The following is a 19375-nucleotide window of genomic DNA, read 5'->3' on the forward strand; positions in this document are numbered from 1 at the left end:
TATTGGTCCATCTGACTCAAATGTCATTACTTTTGAAGGTTCTCCATTGGCTTACAGGTTGAAATCCAAGCTTCTTGGTTAGAAATACAAAAGGCTCTGTGACACGGATTTTGGTGGACTCTCTAGCTTCAATTTTTATATCTCTGCCCCACAGTTTATGTTCCAGCAACATGAAAGCAGGTGTAATTCTCTCTGAACAAGCTGATTCTCACCTGGCCTGTCATTCTCATTGTTGACCTTGCCCAATAGCTCATATTGAACAACACCCAACTCTCCTTTCCCCCATCTTAGTGAGCCTCCTCTTGGAGTACTTCCTTGGGCAACTCTTCCCGTATGGGTGACTTCAGACTCCTGTCATCAGTGGTCTAATAGAAGACCGGTCATAATGCCATGAAGAAAACAGACTGTGAGCTTGATTCCTCCTTAGATTAGTAGAAAAGAGAAATTGGATAATAGCCTCTGAATCTCTTTCTGCCTGCCTGATCCTCCAAGTAACCAAGTCAGTCCTGCTAATGATCTGTAGTGCTGTCATGAGCAAAGTTGGCTTCATCTCACCTGCTACCCTAGGGGACAGTCTTAGCCTTCTTATTAAGGCTTCAGCAAAGAATCACAGCAAATTTTTTTAGGAAGCTGGGTTGATTAAACCATTCCAGCTTTTGGACCTTATACTCCATCACTGTGACAAGAAGACTAAAAAACATTTTTCATCCAGTGCTAACCTTTTTGGCTCTCATTTATCTTCCCTCCCTTGGATCCCAATTCAGTGTCTATAGTTCTAGTATTTAAATGTGGGCCAGGAGTCTATTTGAATTTATCGTCAACATTTTAATAGTCAAAAATTTGGCAAACACAATACTATGTAATGAATGGCTGTATTGTTGTGAGTGTCTGAGTGTTGCACAAGTGTGCAAATATTTACATGGAGTTAGTCACGTAATAAATCCATTCTCATAGCAATATATTCTGTACTTTATTTTAAATTTGTAACTTGAATTTTTATGAATGCTTATCTCAGGCTTATAAGTACTTGTAATTTACTAGTCCATATATACTGATTCTCAATTTTCACTTCTACGGTGTTGTCAAAACACAGACTTAAGGAAATTTAGAATCTAGTCCAAACTTTGCATTTTGTATATATGGAACTTGAGTCCAAACTTTGCATTTTGTATATATGGAAATTGAGGCACAGATCAATGTGACGTGCCCAAAGTCACACAGTTAGTTGCTTAGCAACGGCAAAACACATCTCCTGCTATGTAGCATACTCATTGTGCCCAAACCACTACTGCCACCAATTAAGTCCTGTGCTACCCAAATGGGACTGAAATCACAAATTGTTTCCCTCAAAAGGCTAGTCCCCCAGCTCATAAAATTGGTTTGCAAATCCTGTTACTTTCATGTACTAATTTTCCAAGACCTAGGTCCAATATCGCTTCTCCTCCAGGATGACTTTCTCAGACCTCACAGGAGTAGTTAGTCACCTTTAGCAACATATTATAGTTTGCTCTGTTTATGCCTTACTACACTCCCAGTCTATGAAAACTTTGTAGCCAGAGCCCATGTCTCATGCATGTCACTACAACCATGCATTCAATTCCTTTGGATATTGTAATAAAGTATCACAAACCTAGTAGCTTAAAGGGACAGAATTTTATTCTCTTGCGGTTCTGGAGGTCAAAAGTCTGAGCTCAGGTTCACTAGGCCAAAATCAAGCTGTTGGCCAGGCCCTGCTCCTTCCAGAGGCTCTTCTATTCCTCACCCCTGCCAGCTTCTGGTGGTTGCCAGCATCACTTAGCTTGTGTTCATATCACTCCAGCCTCTGCTTCTATGATCACACTGTCTCCCCTTCTCTTTGTGTCTAATCTCCCCCCACCTCCCACTTACAAGGATACATATGATTACATTTAGGACCCCATCTCAAATGACTTCATCACATCTACAAAAAGCCTTTTGGCGGGGGTGGGAGCAGATGAAGTATCACTTACACGTTCCAAGGGTTAGGACATGGAGAATACCTTTGGAGAAGAGTCATCATTCAGCTTACTGAAGCCCCTACTTCAAGACCAGGATCTGACTCATAAACACAGAGTCTGTTCCATATAGTTCTTTGACCATTTAGCTTTTTTTTTCCCTACACCAACAGCATACAGAAGTTCCTGGGCCAGGGATCAAACCTGAGCCATGGCAGTAACCCAAGTCACACCAGTGACAACATCAAGTTCTTAACCATGAAATCACCAGGGAACTCCATACTTAGCATATTTTTAAACCATAGGTTACAGGATCAAGCTTCTCCATTTGGCCTTGCCAATCTAAGGAAACCATTTGCACTCAAGATAAAATGAAGTCAAAGATTCAGATCTCAGCTACCTAAGTAATGACCTGATTTCACAGCTCAAACACAATTAACTTTGGTTATGATAACTATTTGAAATAAAAAAAGTTTATTTTATGCTGATTATAAAACCACTCTTTGCATAGTACAGAACATTGAGGAATAGGAAAAATATAAATAAAAAAATCACCTATAATTTCTTTATCTATAGATAATCATGTTAGTATCATGTTTATTTCCTATACATATATGTGATTGGTGTGTATGTATATATATTTATACATATATAGGCATACTTAAATACATTTTGCATTTGGTATATATGTTCCTAATGTTGTAAATTATTTACTAGACATCTATATCATATTTTCTTAGATAGTTTTATATCATCTTTTTTTTTTGTCTTTTTGTCTTTTTAGGGCCACACCTATGGCATATGGAGGTTCCCAGGCTAGGGGTCCAGTTGGAGCTTTAGCGGCCGGCCTATGCACACCACAGCCAGAGCAACACCAGATCTGAGCCGCATCTGCGACTACACCATAGGCTCATGGCAACTCCAGACCCTGAACCCACTGAGTAAGGCCAGGGATTGAACCAGAGTCCTTAGGGATACTAATCAGGTTCGTTAACCACTAAGCCAGGAAGGGAACTCCTATATCATCTTATGTAGAATATTTCTGTAACCTATTTTTATTCACTAGGCATTACAACATTAGCATTTTTCCATGTCACTAAAAACTCTTTACAAATATCATTTCAATACTGCATAATTGTCAATCACTCAGATGTACTATAATTTACTTAACACGCCCCCCCCCCATATAATGCAACCGGGCTGTCTGTAAATGCCTTTTTATAGCACTGAATTGTAATACAATGAAAGGCACCTATCAAGGTCAATTCAGTATTGGTGGAAGTTGACGAAGCTATTTTCAAGGACTGGGAAAGGTATGCTTCCATACAGCCACTTTTAACAGAGAGTACTGAAGTGCGGAGGTTTGCACTGTGTGCCAGACTCTGCCACCCTATCTAATAGCTCAGTACCTGTGGTTCAGTGCCCTGCAGCACGTGTTTATCAAGAGCCAGAGAGTACGGGACAGGGAAAGGCCTGTGGCAAGTGGAAAAGGATTTAGCGAGGGACAACCTGAAGCACTTTCCTGGGGAATAAAGCCCAATGCAGGCCCTGACGTGAATGACACAAGGCCTGGGATACCCAGGAGGCAGGTAAAGTTAGGAGGTTGTTGCTGGCAGCTTAGTTACCTCCAGCAGGCCTGGGAAGACGCAGGAATGCTGAGAACTGGAGGGAGAGCAGAAAGAAGGACTGGGATTCAGATTTTTATACCTGAAGGGCCAGAGTACAGCGGTTCCCCCTTATCCGTGGTTTCACTTTCTATGGTTTCAGTTTCAACTGTGGTCTGAAAATGTGACGCAGAAAATTCCAAAACTAAACAATTCATAGATTTTAAATTGCACGCCATTCTGACGAACTTGATGAAATCTCATGCCCACCAGCTCCTTGGTCACCTGGGACATGAATCATCCCTTTGTCTAGCGGATCCCACCTGTTAGTCCCTTAGTAACCAGCTCAGGTATCAGATTGACTGGGCAGCAGCGGCAGCACCTGTGTTCAAGTCACCCTTACTTTAGTTACTAAGAGCACCAAAGCACAAGAGTAGTGAGGCATACAATCTGAATATTCTCTTACTGTGCCTAATTTAGAAATTAAACATTGTCATACGTATGTATGTGTAGGAAAACATATATGAGTATGGGGTTTGGTACTTTCCAAGGTTTCAGGCATCGACTGGAGTGGGAGGGGTCTTAGAACACATCCCCACCAACAACAGGGGACCACTGTCATTCTGTCAGGCAGGAAGACATGGTTTGTGCTTTCTTCTATCCACATTGACTTCCTAACCCTGTGCCCTTTCCCAAGTCTTAAAGGGACTGACCCAACGTCTCATAATTCAATATTTAAGAGCCTACTATGTGCTAGGCTCCATGAAGATGCTTTCATATCCATCATCTCTTAGCATCCTCACATCAACCCTATGCCAGAGCATGATCATCCTCACGTTGCAGATAAAAATAACTGATGCTCGGCATGGTCAAGCACACACTCAAGACTGTCCACTCAAGATGTGCAGATCCCCAAACCCGTGTGTAAAACTTTTGTCCTCTACCTTCATTTCCAGCATAGGTCACCAGTCTCATTTCAAGATATCCTGGTTCTGTGATTCTAGTCGGTACATAGAGAAAGCACTTCACAAATGTATCTAGGTACACAGAAAGACCTAGGATGGGAAAAATAATTCAAAGCTTATGACTCCCTCCCAGTGAGTTATTTTTGTCACAGGCACTCAGGGGTCATTTTCTTTCAATCTCCTCAGTACTTACTTAGGATCTTTAAAATACCCAGAACTGTCAGTGTGAGTGTTTTTGCTAGCAGAACTCAGTAATTATTTGAAAGGAAAATGAAATTTAAGAGATGTAAAATTAGAGATAAATGTTATCTTTAAATAGCGTAACTCAACATTGAAGGATTGGGAAGGAAGTCTGAATTTCAGAGCACTAACAAACACACGTGCTCATATTAAGCCAGAAGAGGTATGCTGCTTTAAAGTTTAAATGACTTCTATTGTTGGGGCCCAGGGCAGGCTGCCCCAAAATACGCCACAATGGCATATTGATTATTTTACATTAATGTTGCTTAAGAAAAGACCGATGCAGGAGGGACACTCTGACCCTCCTCTCTGTCTCCCTGAAAGCAGGAAATAAATGTCTCCTGTGAAAGGTGTGCTTCCTGCATCTGGAGGTAGAAGGACACACTTATCACCAGAGGTGGGCGATTCAGGGCCAAGGAGCCTGTATTCACAAACCTTGTCACTTCTTTAATTTACTGCCCTAAGCCCAAACTCTGTTTAGGTTCTTCACTAATTGAGCACCCCAAATATAAGTTTCTTTACCCTGTCAATTCCTCTCAGATGTATCATTTCTTTGTCTAAACAGTACAAAAGCTGCCAGCTTAGGCCACTATGTAGATCCCATTTCTAGGAGACCTCCATGTACCTGAGTTAAAATGTGCTTCTTTTTTTCCCATTAATCTGTCTTGAGTCAATTATTCTATCAGTCTAATCACAAGAACTCAAGAGGGAGAGAGGTGAAATTTCCCCTCCCCAACACTACTTTTTCACAACCACTGGCCACCCACTCACATTATATTTAATACCAACTACAATGACATTGATTATTCATTTTATTGAAGTATGTAGGTCACTGAGTGGAAGGAATCTGAATTAATTTCCTTTGGTCTGAATCAGTTTTGGCTAGACATCCCAAAACTTTGCTAAATTTTTATATTTTCTCCATACCTAAACCTCTTTTCCCATAATCTTTACTGTATATGTATGTGATTTCAGTTCTGTTCTACATGATAGCTCATCATAGTTTAACAAAGACCTTCTATTTTTGCCTGGTCAAAATGGTAGTCATTAAAAATTAGGGTCAAGTTGACACTGATTTTTCTGCCTTTCTGATCCATTCATGTTCTCTGATTACAGTGTTGGTATTATAAAATATCAGATTTTTTAAAATGCTTCAATGTTCATTCAATGCAATTAGTCTTTTACTACCGGGAATGGCAGCCGTGTGGCAAAATGGTTCACAAACAATCTCATGAACATTTCCATTGAAAGGAAACCCATTTTTGATGTGGTATATGCCATCCTTAGGCACTTATAATGTTTAGAAAAGCCCTTCTTTTCCTTATTTTGACTAAAATTTATCTCCCCAAAGCTTCCTTTATTTAGTCATAATTTCATCAGATGAAGCCACAGAGAAAAGTCTAATTCTCCTTCCACACATTTTAAAACACTATAATTGTAATATTACAACACTCTGGTGCTAATATAAAGTAAATAATAATGAAAACTAATCATTAGACAGTGCTTACTGTATGCCAGGAACTGTTTTAAGTTTTTTCACATATATTAACATATAGTAGTACTCACAACAACTCTGCCTAGTAGATTCTATTATTGTTCTCATTTTACAGACAGAATAAGTAACTTGGCAAAGGTCATGATATTAGTGTGTGGTGGAGCCAAGATTCAAACACAGGCTCTGTGTCTGAGGCCACTGGACTAAATATATGGAAACTGATTTATATTATGTTGTATTAGATTAGATTGTGTTAAGATATGTATGTTATGTTGTATTATATTACCGTGCATTCTAAATAGATCGAAGAGTTATATGTAAAACATTAAGACATTAAGGAACATAAGAAAATACAGGTTAATATATATTTCTGATCTCCCTCCACCAGCACAGTTCTCAGAATCTAGGCTAGATCCCAAGGGGAAAGATTAGAATATCCATTTCTAGATAAATGACTTATAGGTACTGACATGTGGGCATTTACCACACTGAAGTCTACCAGACAACAGCACAATGTATTTGCTCAGAATTTCCAAATATATTGTTATCGCCTCATTCTTAAATACATAGAGTCCAAAGGACAATAGACATCTAAGAAAATTCTCCAAAGGAAAGATAGAATTAATAAACCAACATAAAAAAAAGAAGAAACAGAAATCATTTAAGGAGCAAAATTTATCATTAACAATCTCAAATACAATAAAATATTAAATCCATACAATTATATAATTGCATCAATATCACTATCACCCTTACATTGCTACATTTTTCTTCACAGTGCTTACTTGACATTATTTTACATATTCATTTATTTTACTTAATAACTGTTTTTATCCCCTTCTAAAATGTAAGCTCCATGAGAGCAGGAGTTCTGTCTATTTTATTCCTTCCTCTACCTCCATCACCCAATCAATTCCTGGCACACAGCGGGTATGCCATTAAATATCTGCTGTATGAATAAAATTTACCAAGATGTTAATAATGTTCTTTTGGAGCACAAATATGATCTCTTTATACCTTTTAGTATGTTCTAAAATTTTTACAAGCATTTACGACTTCCATAATTAAAAAAAATAACAATACTCTCTCTACTACTTTAAACTAGAAAAAGGTCTGAGAAATAGGATATATAGGGTCGTGGCAGTTTCTGTCCATCTATATCTTATGGAAATGAAACATCCTTCTGAAATGAAACTTCCATGAGAATTTGTGATGATAATCTAAATCTATCGGATTTCCAGTAAAACGATCTAAGGAATAGAAAAGCAGAGCAGGAGAATCAAGGTCAGAGTTGGAAACTGCTCTGTCCCCACCCAAAGTTTCCCAAATTTCAGTGATAAGCATCACCCTAGTGCTTAAGTCAGCAAGTCCAAATCTTGGCATCTCCCTTTCTCTCACTCCCCATCCTTTTGGTCCAGAGTTAAGCATGTTGTTCCTAGCACAGAGTAAGACCTCAATAAAGATTATTTCATAGAAGAACTTAAGGTATAATTTTAATTTCCTGATCAATCTCCTTTTTTTCCATGATTTTCAGGGGAAAAAAAAGTAGCTAATCAAATGTCCAAAACACCAGTTAGAAGCACAGGAATTATACATGCACAAATAAGTGAAAGGCAACAATATTTCATCATATATAAACATACATATATCTCACATCCTCTTTATCCATCCATCCATTGATGGACACTTAGGTTGTTTCCTATCTTAGCTTCTTATGATGCTGGAATGAACATGACTGTGCAGATACCTCTTTGAGACACTGATGAAAATTTATTTTAATATGCTCTTTTACAAACCTTTATAGCCATTCCCATTAAAGCAGCATAGCTGCTCTATAAGTCAGTGGTGGTTCTTTCCTCCTGTGACCAAGGACTATTATGTGTAAGCAACAGAAAGTACCATAACCACAGACAGCATGCTAGCCTTTTGCTCTTTTTCTATGAGACTGGTCTTCTAACAGATGGTGAAGGAAATTAAGGCTTTATCATCCATAGATATAGACATAATCATAGAAATAAAATGTCTTTTCCTTTTGGCTACAGCTAGAGAGAAGAGGGCAAACTCTATGTTCATTGCATCTAGTGAGCAGGCAGTCAAGCTAGGACATGGTCCTGTTAGGAGCCGGGTTTTCTGATGACTACTCTTAGTGGGAGAAGGCTATAGACCCTTGCTGTCCAAAATAGCCTCTGCAATGTGAGAAAGGTTCCATATCTGCGCTACCCAACACGGTAGCCCCTAGCCATGGGTAGCTATTGACCACTTGAAATATGTCTAGGGTGACTAAGGAACTGAATTTGGACTCTGTTTCCTCTCATACAAAATGAGGGGTTTGAATTGATTTTTTTAATAGTGATTTCAGAAGAGATCAAGCACAATCACGATCATTGTTAGGCTACATCCCGCAGGCCCACAAGCCCCGCACCGGTCCAGCTACAGGACAAAAAGGAAGAGCCCAGAGAGTCAGTGTCAAGAACAGAGACATTAGTGATTTAACGGACGGGGGAGCTTACCCATCTGAAGCCAGGTCCTGGAGCAACACCCCACTGTGGGAATCAGAAGGCAAGACCTGGCAGCAGGCTTCACTCTCGGGGGAGGGGAGACTGCCAGTTATAGGGGAATTGACTTCAGGTGGGCTCATTAGTTACCAGGGAAACCAGGAGAGGGGCATGCCCCTCACCACCCCTTTGATGAGAAACAGCACTGGCCTGGGGCAAGTATGTAGGAAGGTCAGTCTGTTAGTGGGTGTGGGTGAAGCAGGCACTGGTTGAGCAGAGGATGTATGGACAGCAGGAAGACAGCCATCTTGGGTGGCCTGACCATACAGTCATCAAACAGGCAAATCCATTCTTTGGTGAATGGTGAAAAACCAATGCAGTAGCAAAAACAATCTGGGGTTAGCTAGAAAAAGATACTGCAGCAGAGACACTCCTGAGAAATCAAGCGATGATGCCAACAATGGTCATCTTAGTTATAAATGGAGATAATGATAATACATCAGCTCAGAGTTGTAGTTAGGATTAAATCAGCTCAAAGTATATCCAGCCCCTGGAACAGGATTTAACCCACTCATTGAGTGAAAAGAAAGCTGAGGTTCAGGTAGATTAGGTTACTTGCCCAAGACCAACAGAGGTAAGAAGTGCTGAAATTGATTTCTACTCTGATATGCTGTACTTAATAGCTTCTATTTATAATGGTTATATACCAGGTAACATTGCAGCCTTTTTCTCTATGTTACCTTATTTACAAGAACCTTTCAACAATTTCATGGAAACTAGCCCAAGGACTCCCCCTCTACAAGCTTTGAGTGCCCCTGATCTTTAGGAAGATGGCTTGGGAGTAAGGAACACAGTCCTTGGAAGGGACTCTCATGAGTGGGGGCTTTTCTCTGTACTTTCCAAACATCCTCTTTTTTCATTTTTACCTCACTCAGTTTCACTTATCATAATTCACCCTTCAGTCTCCTCTTGACAAAAACCTTGACTTGCAGTGATTCAGAGCACTTTCCACTATATAAAAAAGTGATTTTTAAATGTCATAAAATATTCTCCTGAAGCAGTGCTTTTTAATATTAAAAATCATCTGAGATTCTGGATAGCAGACACAAAGCGGACAGATGATACAGCCATCACTTAACTGAAGCAAAATGATTATATCTACAATTTAGGTGGCTGGCAAAGTCCATCTGACAGAGAGCAAGAGTACCACCTCCATATTACTTTGCTTCTTAATAGCTGACCTGAAACAGAAGACCAGGTAAAGCAATCAGACACATCAACCTGATTTTCCTGAAAATGTTCTAGGAGAGGACCCACTTAATCTTGATTCCAGAAAACAAACAGGGCAAAGCTAGAACTCTTAGCAATTATGGAAAAGGTGGTGAAGTTTTCACAGTGGTAACTATGAACTTCATTCTAAAAGCCAATCTGAATCAGAAATTTTAAGCTATGGTGGCAAAAGTTACAGTGAGACTGTACATCCTAAATGCTTTGTAGATAACACCCATCCATTTATTTCACCTATTTTGGGTATAGATACATCTGAAATATTATTACAATTCTCTCTCTCTCTTTCCTCCCCTCTCAATGTAGAAAGAGTACACTACCCAAAGAAATGCCACATTTCCCCTACCCACCAACATCGCTACCAAATGCCCCCATGCTGGAAGTTGATTCTCAACCAGCTCCCCCAAGCCTATGGATAAGGTACAGATAATCGACAACCTTGCTGGATCAAGAGTTGATGTTAAATTTCCATTGTCTTTCCCATTATTCTTTAGCTAGTTTCTATAAATATGCTTTACTGAAGAGTTTCAGGTTCATTTTTGATTAATAAGTCACACAACTTTCCTTGAAAAACACACATGCACCCATATGATCATTGCAGCACTATTCACAATAGCCAAGACATGGAAACAACCTAAATATCCATTGACAGATGAATGGATTAAGAACATGTGGTATATATACACAATGGAATACTACTTTGCCATAAAAAAAGAATAAACTAATGCCATTTGCAGCAACATGGATGGAATGAGAGACTCTCATACTGAGTGAAGTAAGTCGAAAGAGAAAGACAAATACCATATGATATCCCTTATCTCTGGAATGTAATATAGGGCACAAATGAACCTTTCCACAGAAAAGAAAATCATGGACTTGGAGAATAGACTTGTGGTTGCCAAGGGGGAGAGGGAGGGAGTGGGAAGGACAGGGAATTTGGGGCTAACAGATGCAAACTATTACCTTTGGAATGGATAAGTAATGAGATCCTGCTACAGCACTGGGAACTGTATATAGTCACAATGTGAGAAAAAAAATGCATATATGTATGTGACTGGGTTACTTTGCTATACAGGAGAAAATTGATAGAACACTGTAAGCCAGCTATAATGGAAAAAAAAAAAAATCATTAAAAAAATTTTTTAAGAGTTTCAGGTTCACTTTTGAGGAGGTATAAAAATGTTTCCCACTAGCCTTTCACTTTTTTAGCTGAGACACTTCCTATAATAAAAAGATGGATTAATAGGAAAAAAAAACAAGTTTAATAATAGGTTTACCTCCTGTATAAAAAAGAGTCAAGAAAGCTGAATAACGCTCCAAAATGACCCAAGCCACCACCCTAAATAACATCTCCAGCTAAAGACAGAAGAAATATATTGGAGGTTGGGGGAGCCAGTTATGGGAGGTTTTAAAAAAAAAAAAAAAAGCACAGTAAACAAGAGTAATATTGTTCTGCAGATTTAAGTTTCCTTTGATAAGAGTTTTAGAGTTACCCTCCTCTAAATGTAAATGTAAATGTCTCTTACAGAAGGGTAACTTCTACTCAGTTTTCAGAGCTTAAAACAAAGTTTTCAGAACTTGAGACAAAGTCTGTTCTTTCTTAAGAATAATCAGCCTAAAGTTATCCTTGTGCCAAAGAAGCATATCTTTGGGTAATGCATTCCGCTCCTCTTCACTTTCACATCCAAACTATTTACATCCCATAATGCTTTACATGTATTAACTCCATGCTTACATTCCAGACATTTACTGAGCACCCATCATGTATGAACAAAGTACAGCTTTAGTGGATTTGAGGGCTACCAAGAAGAAAAGCCCCGGATTCTGCTCTAAATAGTATGAGTTTATGGGAATGCCAGGATCCATCATTAGAATTGTCTCCGAGAAGATGAACAGCCTCCTTTACCCCCAGCCTCCACCACTGCCACCACAGTCACCATTGTTTCCAGTTCTGTCTAGACCAGCATGGGCGAGGTGGAGGCGGAGCCTTGAGATAGAACTGCACATCAGAGAACTACAAAGCAAAGGAACCTGGCCAACTAGATGTCGACTAAAAAAAATAAATACAACCTGAAAGTTGAAAGCTAAGAATTATTTGGGGCAAAATTAGGATTTAAGCCCAGGAGACAGCATCTCAGGTAGCCCCATGAAAACTGCTCAGAGGAGGTGAGGAGGCGAGGAGTGAAGCTAGGATATAAGAGTTTTTGCAACAATGGAGAGGTATTAGGAAGAAAAGATTTATAGATGACCAGATTCACAGAAAACCATTCCTATGGGAAGATGTCAAGGTCTGGGTTTACAGAACTCACTCCTTTGATATCCCTTCCTGAGTTCTCTCAGGGCTCATTGGCCCACCTTTGGGAGTGGCTGTCCTCACAGGCGACCATGACATCTTTTGTTTTGCCCGCTAACTGCAGTCCAGGAGGCAGTATTTCAGATAGCTTTGAAATACTGCCCCAAAGAGGAAAGGGAGAGTATCAAGTCATAAAGGTGAGGGGGAGGTGCATGCAGCCAGGCACACGTTTTATAGATTTTTCTGCTGGTCTCGTGAAGGTGACTACTAGTCACAGACATTAGTCATCATTGACAGATTTTAGTGTTTTTCTAGATATGAGGAGATGCAAGAATTGGGCTCGTAAAATCTTCTCCCTAAAATAAATATCGAACTATCTGAAGGCCCATTCTCCCAGTTTTCCCAGAGTACAGAGTGCCTCACTCCTCACTCAGGGGGTGCTGCGGGTTGGTGGCTGCAGCGGCTCGTGTTTTACTCCATGCAGAGGCTGATGGCAAGTGCCAAACTTCAGTTCACATAGAGCACAAAATTTAGATATCTCCTCCTCTGCTCCCTTGTGACCTGGAGACAAGATTTGTGTATGGGCTCCAGAAAGGTATAGCAACATATCTAGTGACACTGTGGTGCTTGTTCCCAAAGGAATATTATTGTGACTTTAGTAATCAAAGATATTATTATTGTACTTTTTAGCTTAACTGAACCATAAATTAATGATGGAAGATGACTTTCTGACAATTTTTATAATAATTCACTTTGGGCGTAAACATCCTTCATAATCATTATCTGAATGAATGATCAGAAAATACATATGAGTAATTGTTCACCACATGATCTGTGTTCACAAAGACCTGAGCTGTTTGGGTGAGTTAGTGTTATTGATTTGGCAAAAGGTGCTGAGCTAAAAGCAAAATCTTGAGACTAGTATTATGACTAAATTTGCATAACAGAGAAAAGTGGGGGAAGAACAATAAATTAAACATAAGGTAAGTTCTGGCTTTGGTATCACAATGTCCTCGCCAGTGAGAAATGTTTGTGTGTGAGAAATTACAGTATGGCTCCTGAAAATGTGTCAGCTACACCAATACACCACACATTCCCCCAGGACCATTGTCCCAGAAGTTCTTTCCCTAGGAAACTGTGATGTTTGGCATTTCTAAGTATAGTCTAGAGCTTTGCTACTTCTTTTGGCCACATGCATAAGTCTATGAAATCAAAGAGCAAAGGATTAACATCCTAAGTATACAGAGCTATTATCAAAACCATTAAAGACCCAAGTAGATAAATGATACAAGGGAGGAAAACCTTCCCTTTCTTCCCTTCTAGGTTCTTTGGCTGGTCCAATAATTAAATTGACATAGGACAGATTAACACGATAAAAACAAATTTAACTTCATGATTCCCATAGACATAGAGACCCAAAGACAGTCAAACAGTTGAGGCTTATCTTTCATTCTGAGCTAAGGAAAAAGGGGGTAGGGGGCTGGAGCTTCGAAAGGGGAGGAAGATGAAAAGAGCAAAAGTTTGGTAAACAAATATTGGCAATGTCAGGCAAGTAAGTCTTTCTGATACAAATGTTATCTCTGGTAATAGCTCTCTTCCTGGTATAGGCCCTCTAAACTCTTTTGGGTAGTTAAGGGACAGATATAAAGCTCTTGCTGAGTCTGCTGGGTCTCAACTGCCTTCAGCTCAAAATAACCCACAAGCCAAAGTGGCACATATTGGGGTCATATATTCTGCTTCCCCTCAGCCCTGTCTCCAAAACCTCCCCAAGAAGTTTAACAGTCCAGAATTTGAGTTGCTAATTTGCTCCATCTCACTGAACCAGACTTAGTCCTGACAATAGGTCAGTTCAGTTAAGCTCTTTTCAGGAGGTGGTAATGCAGGCAGGCTCCCAAAGTTAGACCCATGGTGTACAAGCAATCAAGTCATTAATAGGAGGCATTTCTATAGAAATAAAAGCAAATGGTTAATGACTAGGAAAAAAACCAAAAACCAAAACAAAACAAAAAATCTGTAATCCCAGTTTCTGAGTTCTGAAGGCAGCCAGTCAAGATTTCTAGATGTCAGGCTTGAAGCATCTTCAGATGGAATGAGGGCAAGCAACAGGCAATGGTAATCCGACCAGTTTTCCTGGTTGTGGTTTAAGTGTCTCTGGTGTTCTTTCTGAGTGGCCATCTAGCAGCAGACACAAAGATTGAGCTGTTGTGGTGATTTCTCTGAAGTTTCTATCTTGTTCTCCCACTTTAGCTTGCAAGGCTTTGGGAAAAAGGGCAGTTACAGTTTTCAGTGATTCCAGGTCAGAAGGGTGAGAGAAAATTAGAAATATTAGTTTGAAGACTTGTAGCAAAATGTGGGAGAAACTAGAAGAATCCAGGATCCAGTTAGTTTATGGGTGGAAAACAAAGCCTCAACGATAATTAAGAGCACTGGAATCTGGTATCTATAAAGGTGTATTATTAAATGTTTTCTCTCTTCAATCGCCACATTTCTATTAAAGATAACCACAATAAGACTAATTTGATTGCAAGTTTAGTTTTACTAAACTTGGCCTGATTATTTACCTAAGTGCAGCAATAATAGCGATTAACTTTATAGGTTCTTTTTAATCTGCTTTGCTAGAACTTTTCATAAGGAATCTCCTATTGAACTCTTAAAATCCTCTTGGGCTAGAAAGTCAAACCAAGCATTCCCATCACATTTAGCCTGAAATACCTGTAACTCTGGGTCAATTCCTATCTTCATAAGGTCCTTCAAATATCCTGAGGTTCCTGAGCTTGCTCGAAGGTGACCTTACTAACCTGGCAAGGCTGCTGGGAACCCTGCAGCAAGGTCTCAGGCCTGATTTTTCCAAAAGTCTTTATTCACTCCATAAAGTTAACCTTTAGTTTCTGGCTGGTCATATCTGAGTCCATGCATATCCCTCCCATATAAGATATTCCAGGGAGTTCCCATTGTAGTTCAGTGGTAGTGAACCCGACTAGTATCCATGAGGACGCGGGTTTGATCCTTAGCCTTGCTCAGTGGGTTAAGGATCCAGAATTGCCATGAGGTCACAGAGGCGGCTCAGATCCTGGGTTGCTGTGGCTGTGGTGTAGGCCAGCAGCTACAACTCTGATTTGACCCCCAGCCTGGGAACTTCCATATCCCATGGGTGGGGCCCTAAAAAGAAAAAAAGCTATTCCAGTCAAAGCCTTGGTAATGTCATCAATGTTTCCAATTGAATCCTGTTATAAGGAGAACAGATTCTTACTGAACTTATGCAAATAACTATATTGCCATGAAAATAAGAATACTCATTAAGAGTTTTCAAATTCTGGAGGAATCAAGTAAGGAGAAAAATGTATGAGGAAACGTATGAGAAAAAATTTTACTAAGTTTCTTTAAGTTATAGATCGCTTAAGAGGAAGTATTTCCTTTATCTGGAAAACAAAAAAAAAAACAAAACAAAACATTAATGAATAAAGAATGCTTTAAATAAAAATCATAAAACTTATAACCAATTCATTCAGTTACATATAAATAACTCTTGTTGATCTTGATCTTTTGTTAGCAGTTTTATGAAGCCATCATTTTTGTTGTTGTTGTTTTGGCTGTGCCCATGTCATGCAGAAATTCTTAGGTCAGGGATTGAACCCACGCCACTGCAGTGACCTAAGCCACTGCAGTGACAACACTAGATCCCTAACTTGCTGGGATCTCCTGTGATTTTTTTTTTTTTTTTCATTAGAGTTCTGTAATTTCTTACCCAGTTCAGTGGTATAATCAGAAAGGCATCAGAAAATTGTATTTCACAGTACTTGTCAGAGCCCTTTCCATGAATTTCTCTGAAAATGAAGCACTTTTACTGGAACACTTTTGCAAAATTATCAGTGTAAAACAATAACTGTAAATGACAAAAGATTTTGAAATGGCAATGGTTAGGAGTTCCTGCATGGCACAGCATGTTAAGGATCCAGCATTGCCACTGCTGTGGCTCTGGTCACTGCTGTGGCATGGGTTTGATCCCTGGCCCAGGAACTTCCACATGCCACAGCCCCCCCCCCCCCGCCAAATGGCAATTATACACTCAGATGAGAGTGTATAATTTAATCTTTGATCAATTCACCATAGATGGGGAGGAAGCCTTTATTATTTCTCCTACCAGCCCCTGAAAACTGGTTTCCAGCTGATCCATTTCCTGATCATTTGTAGGAGGGCCTGGGAGAATTTCTGATTTTCCACTTCCTCTGTGAGAAATGTTTTCCCCAGGGAGCTGTCTTGCTTGTCTGTTAACTACAGTGTAATTATGAGTGGGAAAACATCCTTCAGCAGCCAGTTAAGGTCCCAATGAGCGGGGTTGTGAATGGCCACTAATATTTCTAATTCCTCTCTAAACTTGCTAAGATCTTCTAAGAGTGAAGGCAAAGGGGCTTTATGATTTAGAAGACCGGCTGCTGTCCAGGGCATGGGAACTCTTTGTGGTGGGGAATCCAGGAACACTGCACAGCAAGGCCTGAAGCTGCCAGAGAACCTGACTGTTACTGTCCATCCCTGTGCTTTTGCTAGATTTACTTGCTGGCTTTCAGCTTTTACATGAGTAAACTGTATACTCTGGGCTTAGAGATTAGGCTGGAGTGTTTCTCTGTAAATCTTGTAGCGAAGGGGAAGCTAAAACAGGCAGCTGGGTTTTGTCTTTTTTTTCCTTTTCAGTCACCCCCACTGCATATGGAAGTTCCTGGACCAGGGATTGAATCCGAGCTGGAGGTGTGACCTACACCACAGCTGCAGCAATGCTGGATCCATAACCTACTGTTCTGGGCTGGGGATGGAACTGGTGTATCCACAGAGAGAAGCCAGATCATTAACTCACTACGGCACAGCAGGAACTCCCGGCAGCTGGATGTTTAAGAGATATTCTGGGGAAGTTGGAGGAGTTTGGGAGCTAAGGGAATTTGCTAAGGAAATGGGGTTGGATTTTAAGAAGGAGAATTTGAGTTGGATGTGAACTTTATTTTTTGTTTTAATTTCTGTTCTTTCATCTTTAAGAAATTTAAAAAGTTCCAAGAGTAGCCATTATATTCCTTTACATCCCCTTTTTAATTTGGCCTTTCCACAGGTACCAATAGACACTTACTTAGGATGAGAACTCTCTATAAACAATATTTTCCTTTCTAATATAGCCAATTCAAGGCATCCTAGCCTGGCCACTGACAGGTAGGACCATATATGAATCTCAATAGTGACTCAATCAATAAACCTTTGTATAGCTTAACCATGCACCCAAGACTCACCTTAAAGGAAAGTACAAATGATGCAGCCCTCATGAGATCCAGAAAGTTCACTCCCAGAGTTAGCCAAAGAAAGCAAGGCCCAGGATATGTGCAAATAGTGTCTCCAGTTCCCCATGAGAATGTGAGATGCCTCCAATCACAGACCCACTCCACTCATCTATGACACCGTTTGGGTGCTACAGGAATGGGACTTTTCAGGCACTAACAAGAAAAGGAAGGTTGAGACAACAAAGGCCCCCTGTGGACCAAGACCCCTTATGACAAGTTCCCCTGAGAGCTGGCATAGTCGAACAAGAAGAATGCTGCTGTGACTTCACGTCTCAGAATCCCCGTCTATTCGACTGGCCACCACAGTGCAAGTTGGTACTTGCATCTCTGGCTGGTGGAGACGAACACAATATACTCACTCGTCATAGAGCCAAGCTCTCAGGACATAGAACAAAATGAAAATCTCATCCGGTTTCACACAGGGAACCTACAGCAAAGTTTGTCTAAACAAACATGAGAACCATGAACTTACCAGTCCGTGAGGCCAGCTTGAACAACAGGCTTGCAGAATCTATGCCTGTGTTCTGTCCTATGGTTTGCCTCCTTATGACAGATGGCACAGAAGAGAGAGACAAAGAAAAACAATGGCCATCTCTGTCAGGACAGGGAACAAGAGGAAATAAGAGTATTCATAATAAATCTTTACCAGGGTCCCTATACCTCAGATATTAATTCACACATATCGTGCTAACCTAAATTTGGAAAGAGAAAAAGGGTCTTACCACCCTGGCTTCCTCCAGACTCTGCAGGCAGAGATCGCAGAGACGGTCATGGTAAGAATCTTAATTCCTCTTGGTTCCTGTGGGAGGTCCCAGGATCTGTCAGCAGCCCCAGTGCAAGCAGCATCCAGCTGGTGGAGAGCCCCACAATGGGTGCCAAACTGTAGGGGAAGAAAATGTCTTCCTTCCTCCCATTTAGGTTCTTTGGCTGCTCTAATAATCAAATTGATATAAAACAGATTAACAAGTGAAAAACAAAGACATGAGGCTCCAAGACGGTCAAGAAATTGAGGCTTATAGGCCATGCCGAGCTAAGGAGAAGGGCTGGGGCTTCAAAGGGGAAGAAAACAATTTACAGAGAATGAAAGAGCAAATATTTGATAAATAAATGTTTGCCATGTCGCACACATAAGTCTTGATATTAAATGTTATTATGGGTATTCACTATCTTCCTGGTACAAGCCCTCTATTTAAATTTTTTTAGGCAATTAAGGGAGAGGTAAAAAGCTTTCCCTGAGTCTGCTGGGTCTTAATTGTCTTCAGCTCAAAACAATCCATATGCCAAAGAGGCACCCTTTGGGTCACATATTCTACTCCTCCTCATAGGCAAAGGAAATTAAACAGCCTCTCAAAAGCAGAAAACAAATACCAAGCAAACATATGTTATGACCCAAAGAGTCAGGAAATACATTAAAACAAAGATGAGATACAGGTTATGATCTATTAATTTAAACACGAATCCACAGTACTAGTAAGAACTTGAGAAGGGTAAGGGGCAAAGAAGCTGGCACTCTTTGACATTATTTTTGGAAGGCAATTTGGAAATAAGTATGAATAATCACAAAGTTCTTTATTGCTTTTGACCTAGTAATTCCATTTCTGGAAATTTATCCTAAGGGCATTAAAAAAATATGCACATGAAGATAATTTAAAACTTCTCAAAATTGTAAAGACCTAAATGTTCAACAGTAGAGGATATCCGATGA

At 40.0% G+C, this 19375-nt stretch overlaps 1 pseudogene; it reads right to left on the reverse strand.

Moving 5' to 3' along the window:
- LOC100624589 overlaps nucleotides 1-3816 on the reverse strand; it is a 42905-nt pseudogene extending 39089 nt beyond the window's left edge.

Source organism: Sus scrofa, chromosome X (assembly GCF_000003025.6).
Source record: "Sus scrofa isolate TJ Tabasco breed Duroc chromosome X, Sscrofa11.1, whole genome shotgun sequence".
In the NCBI taxonomy this organism is placed as follows: domain Eukaryota; kingdom Metazoa; phylum Chordata; class Mammalia; order Artiodactyla; family Suidae; genus Sus; species Sus scrofa.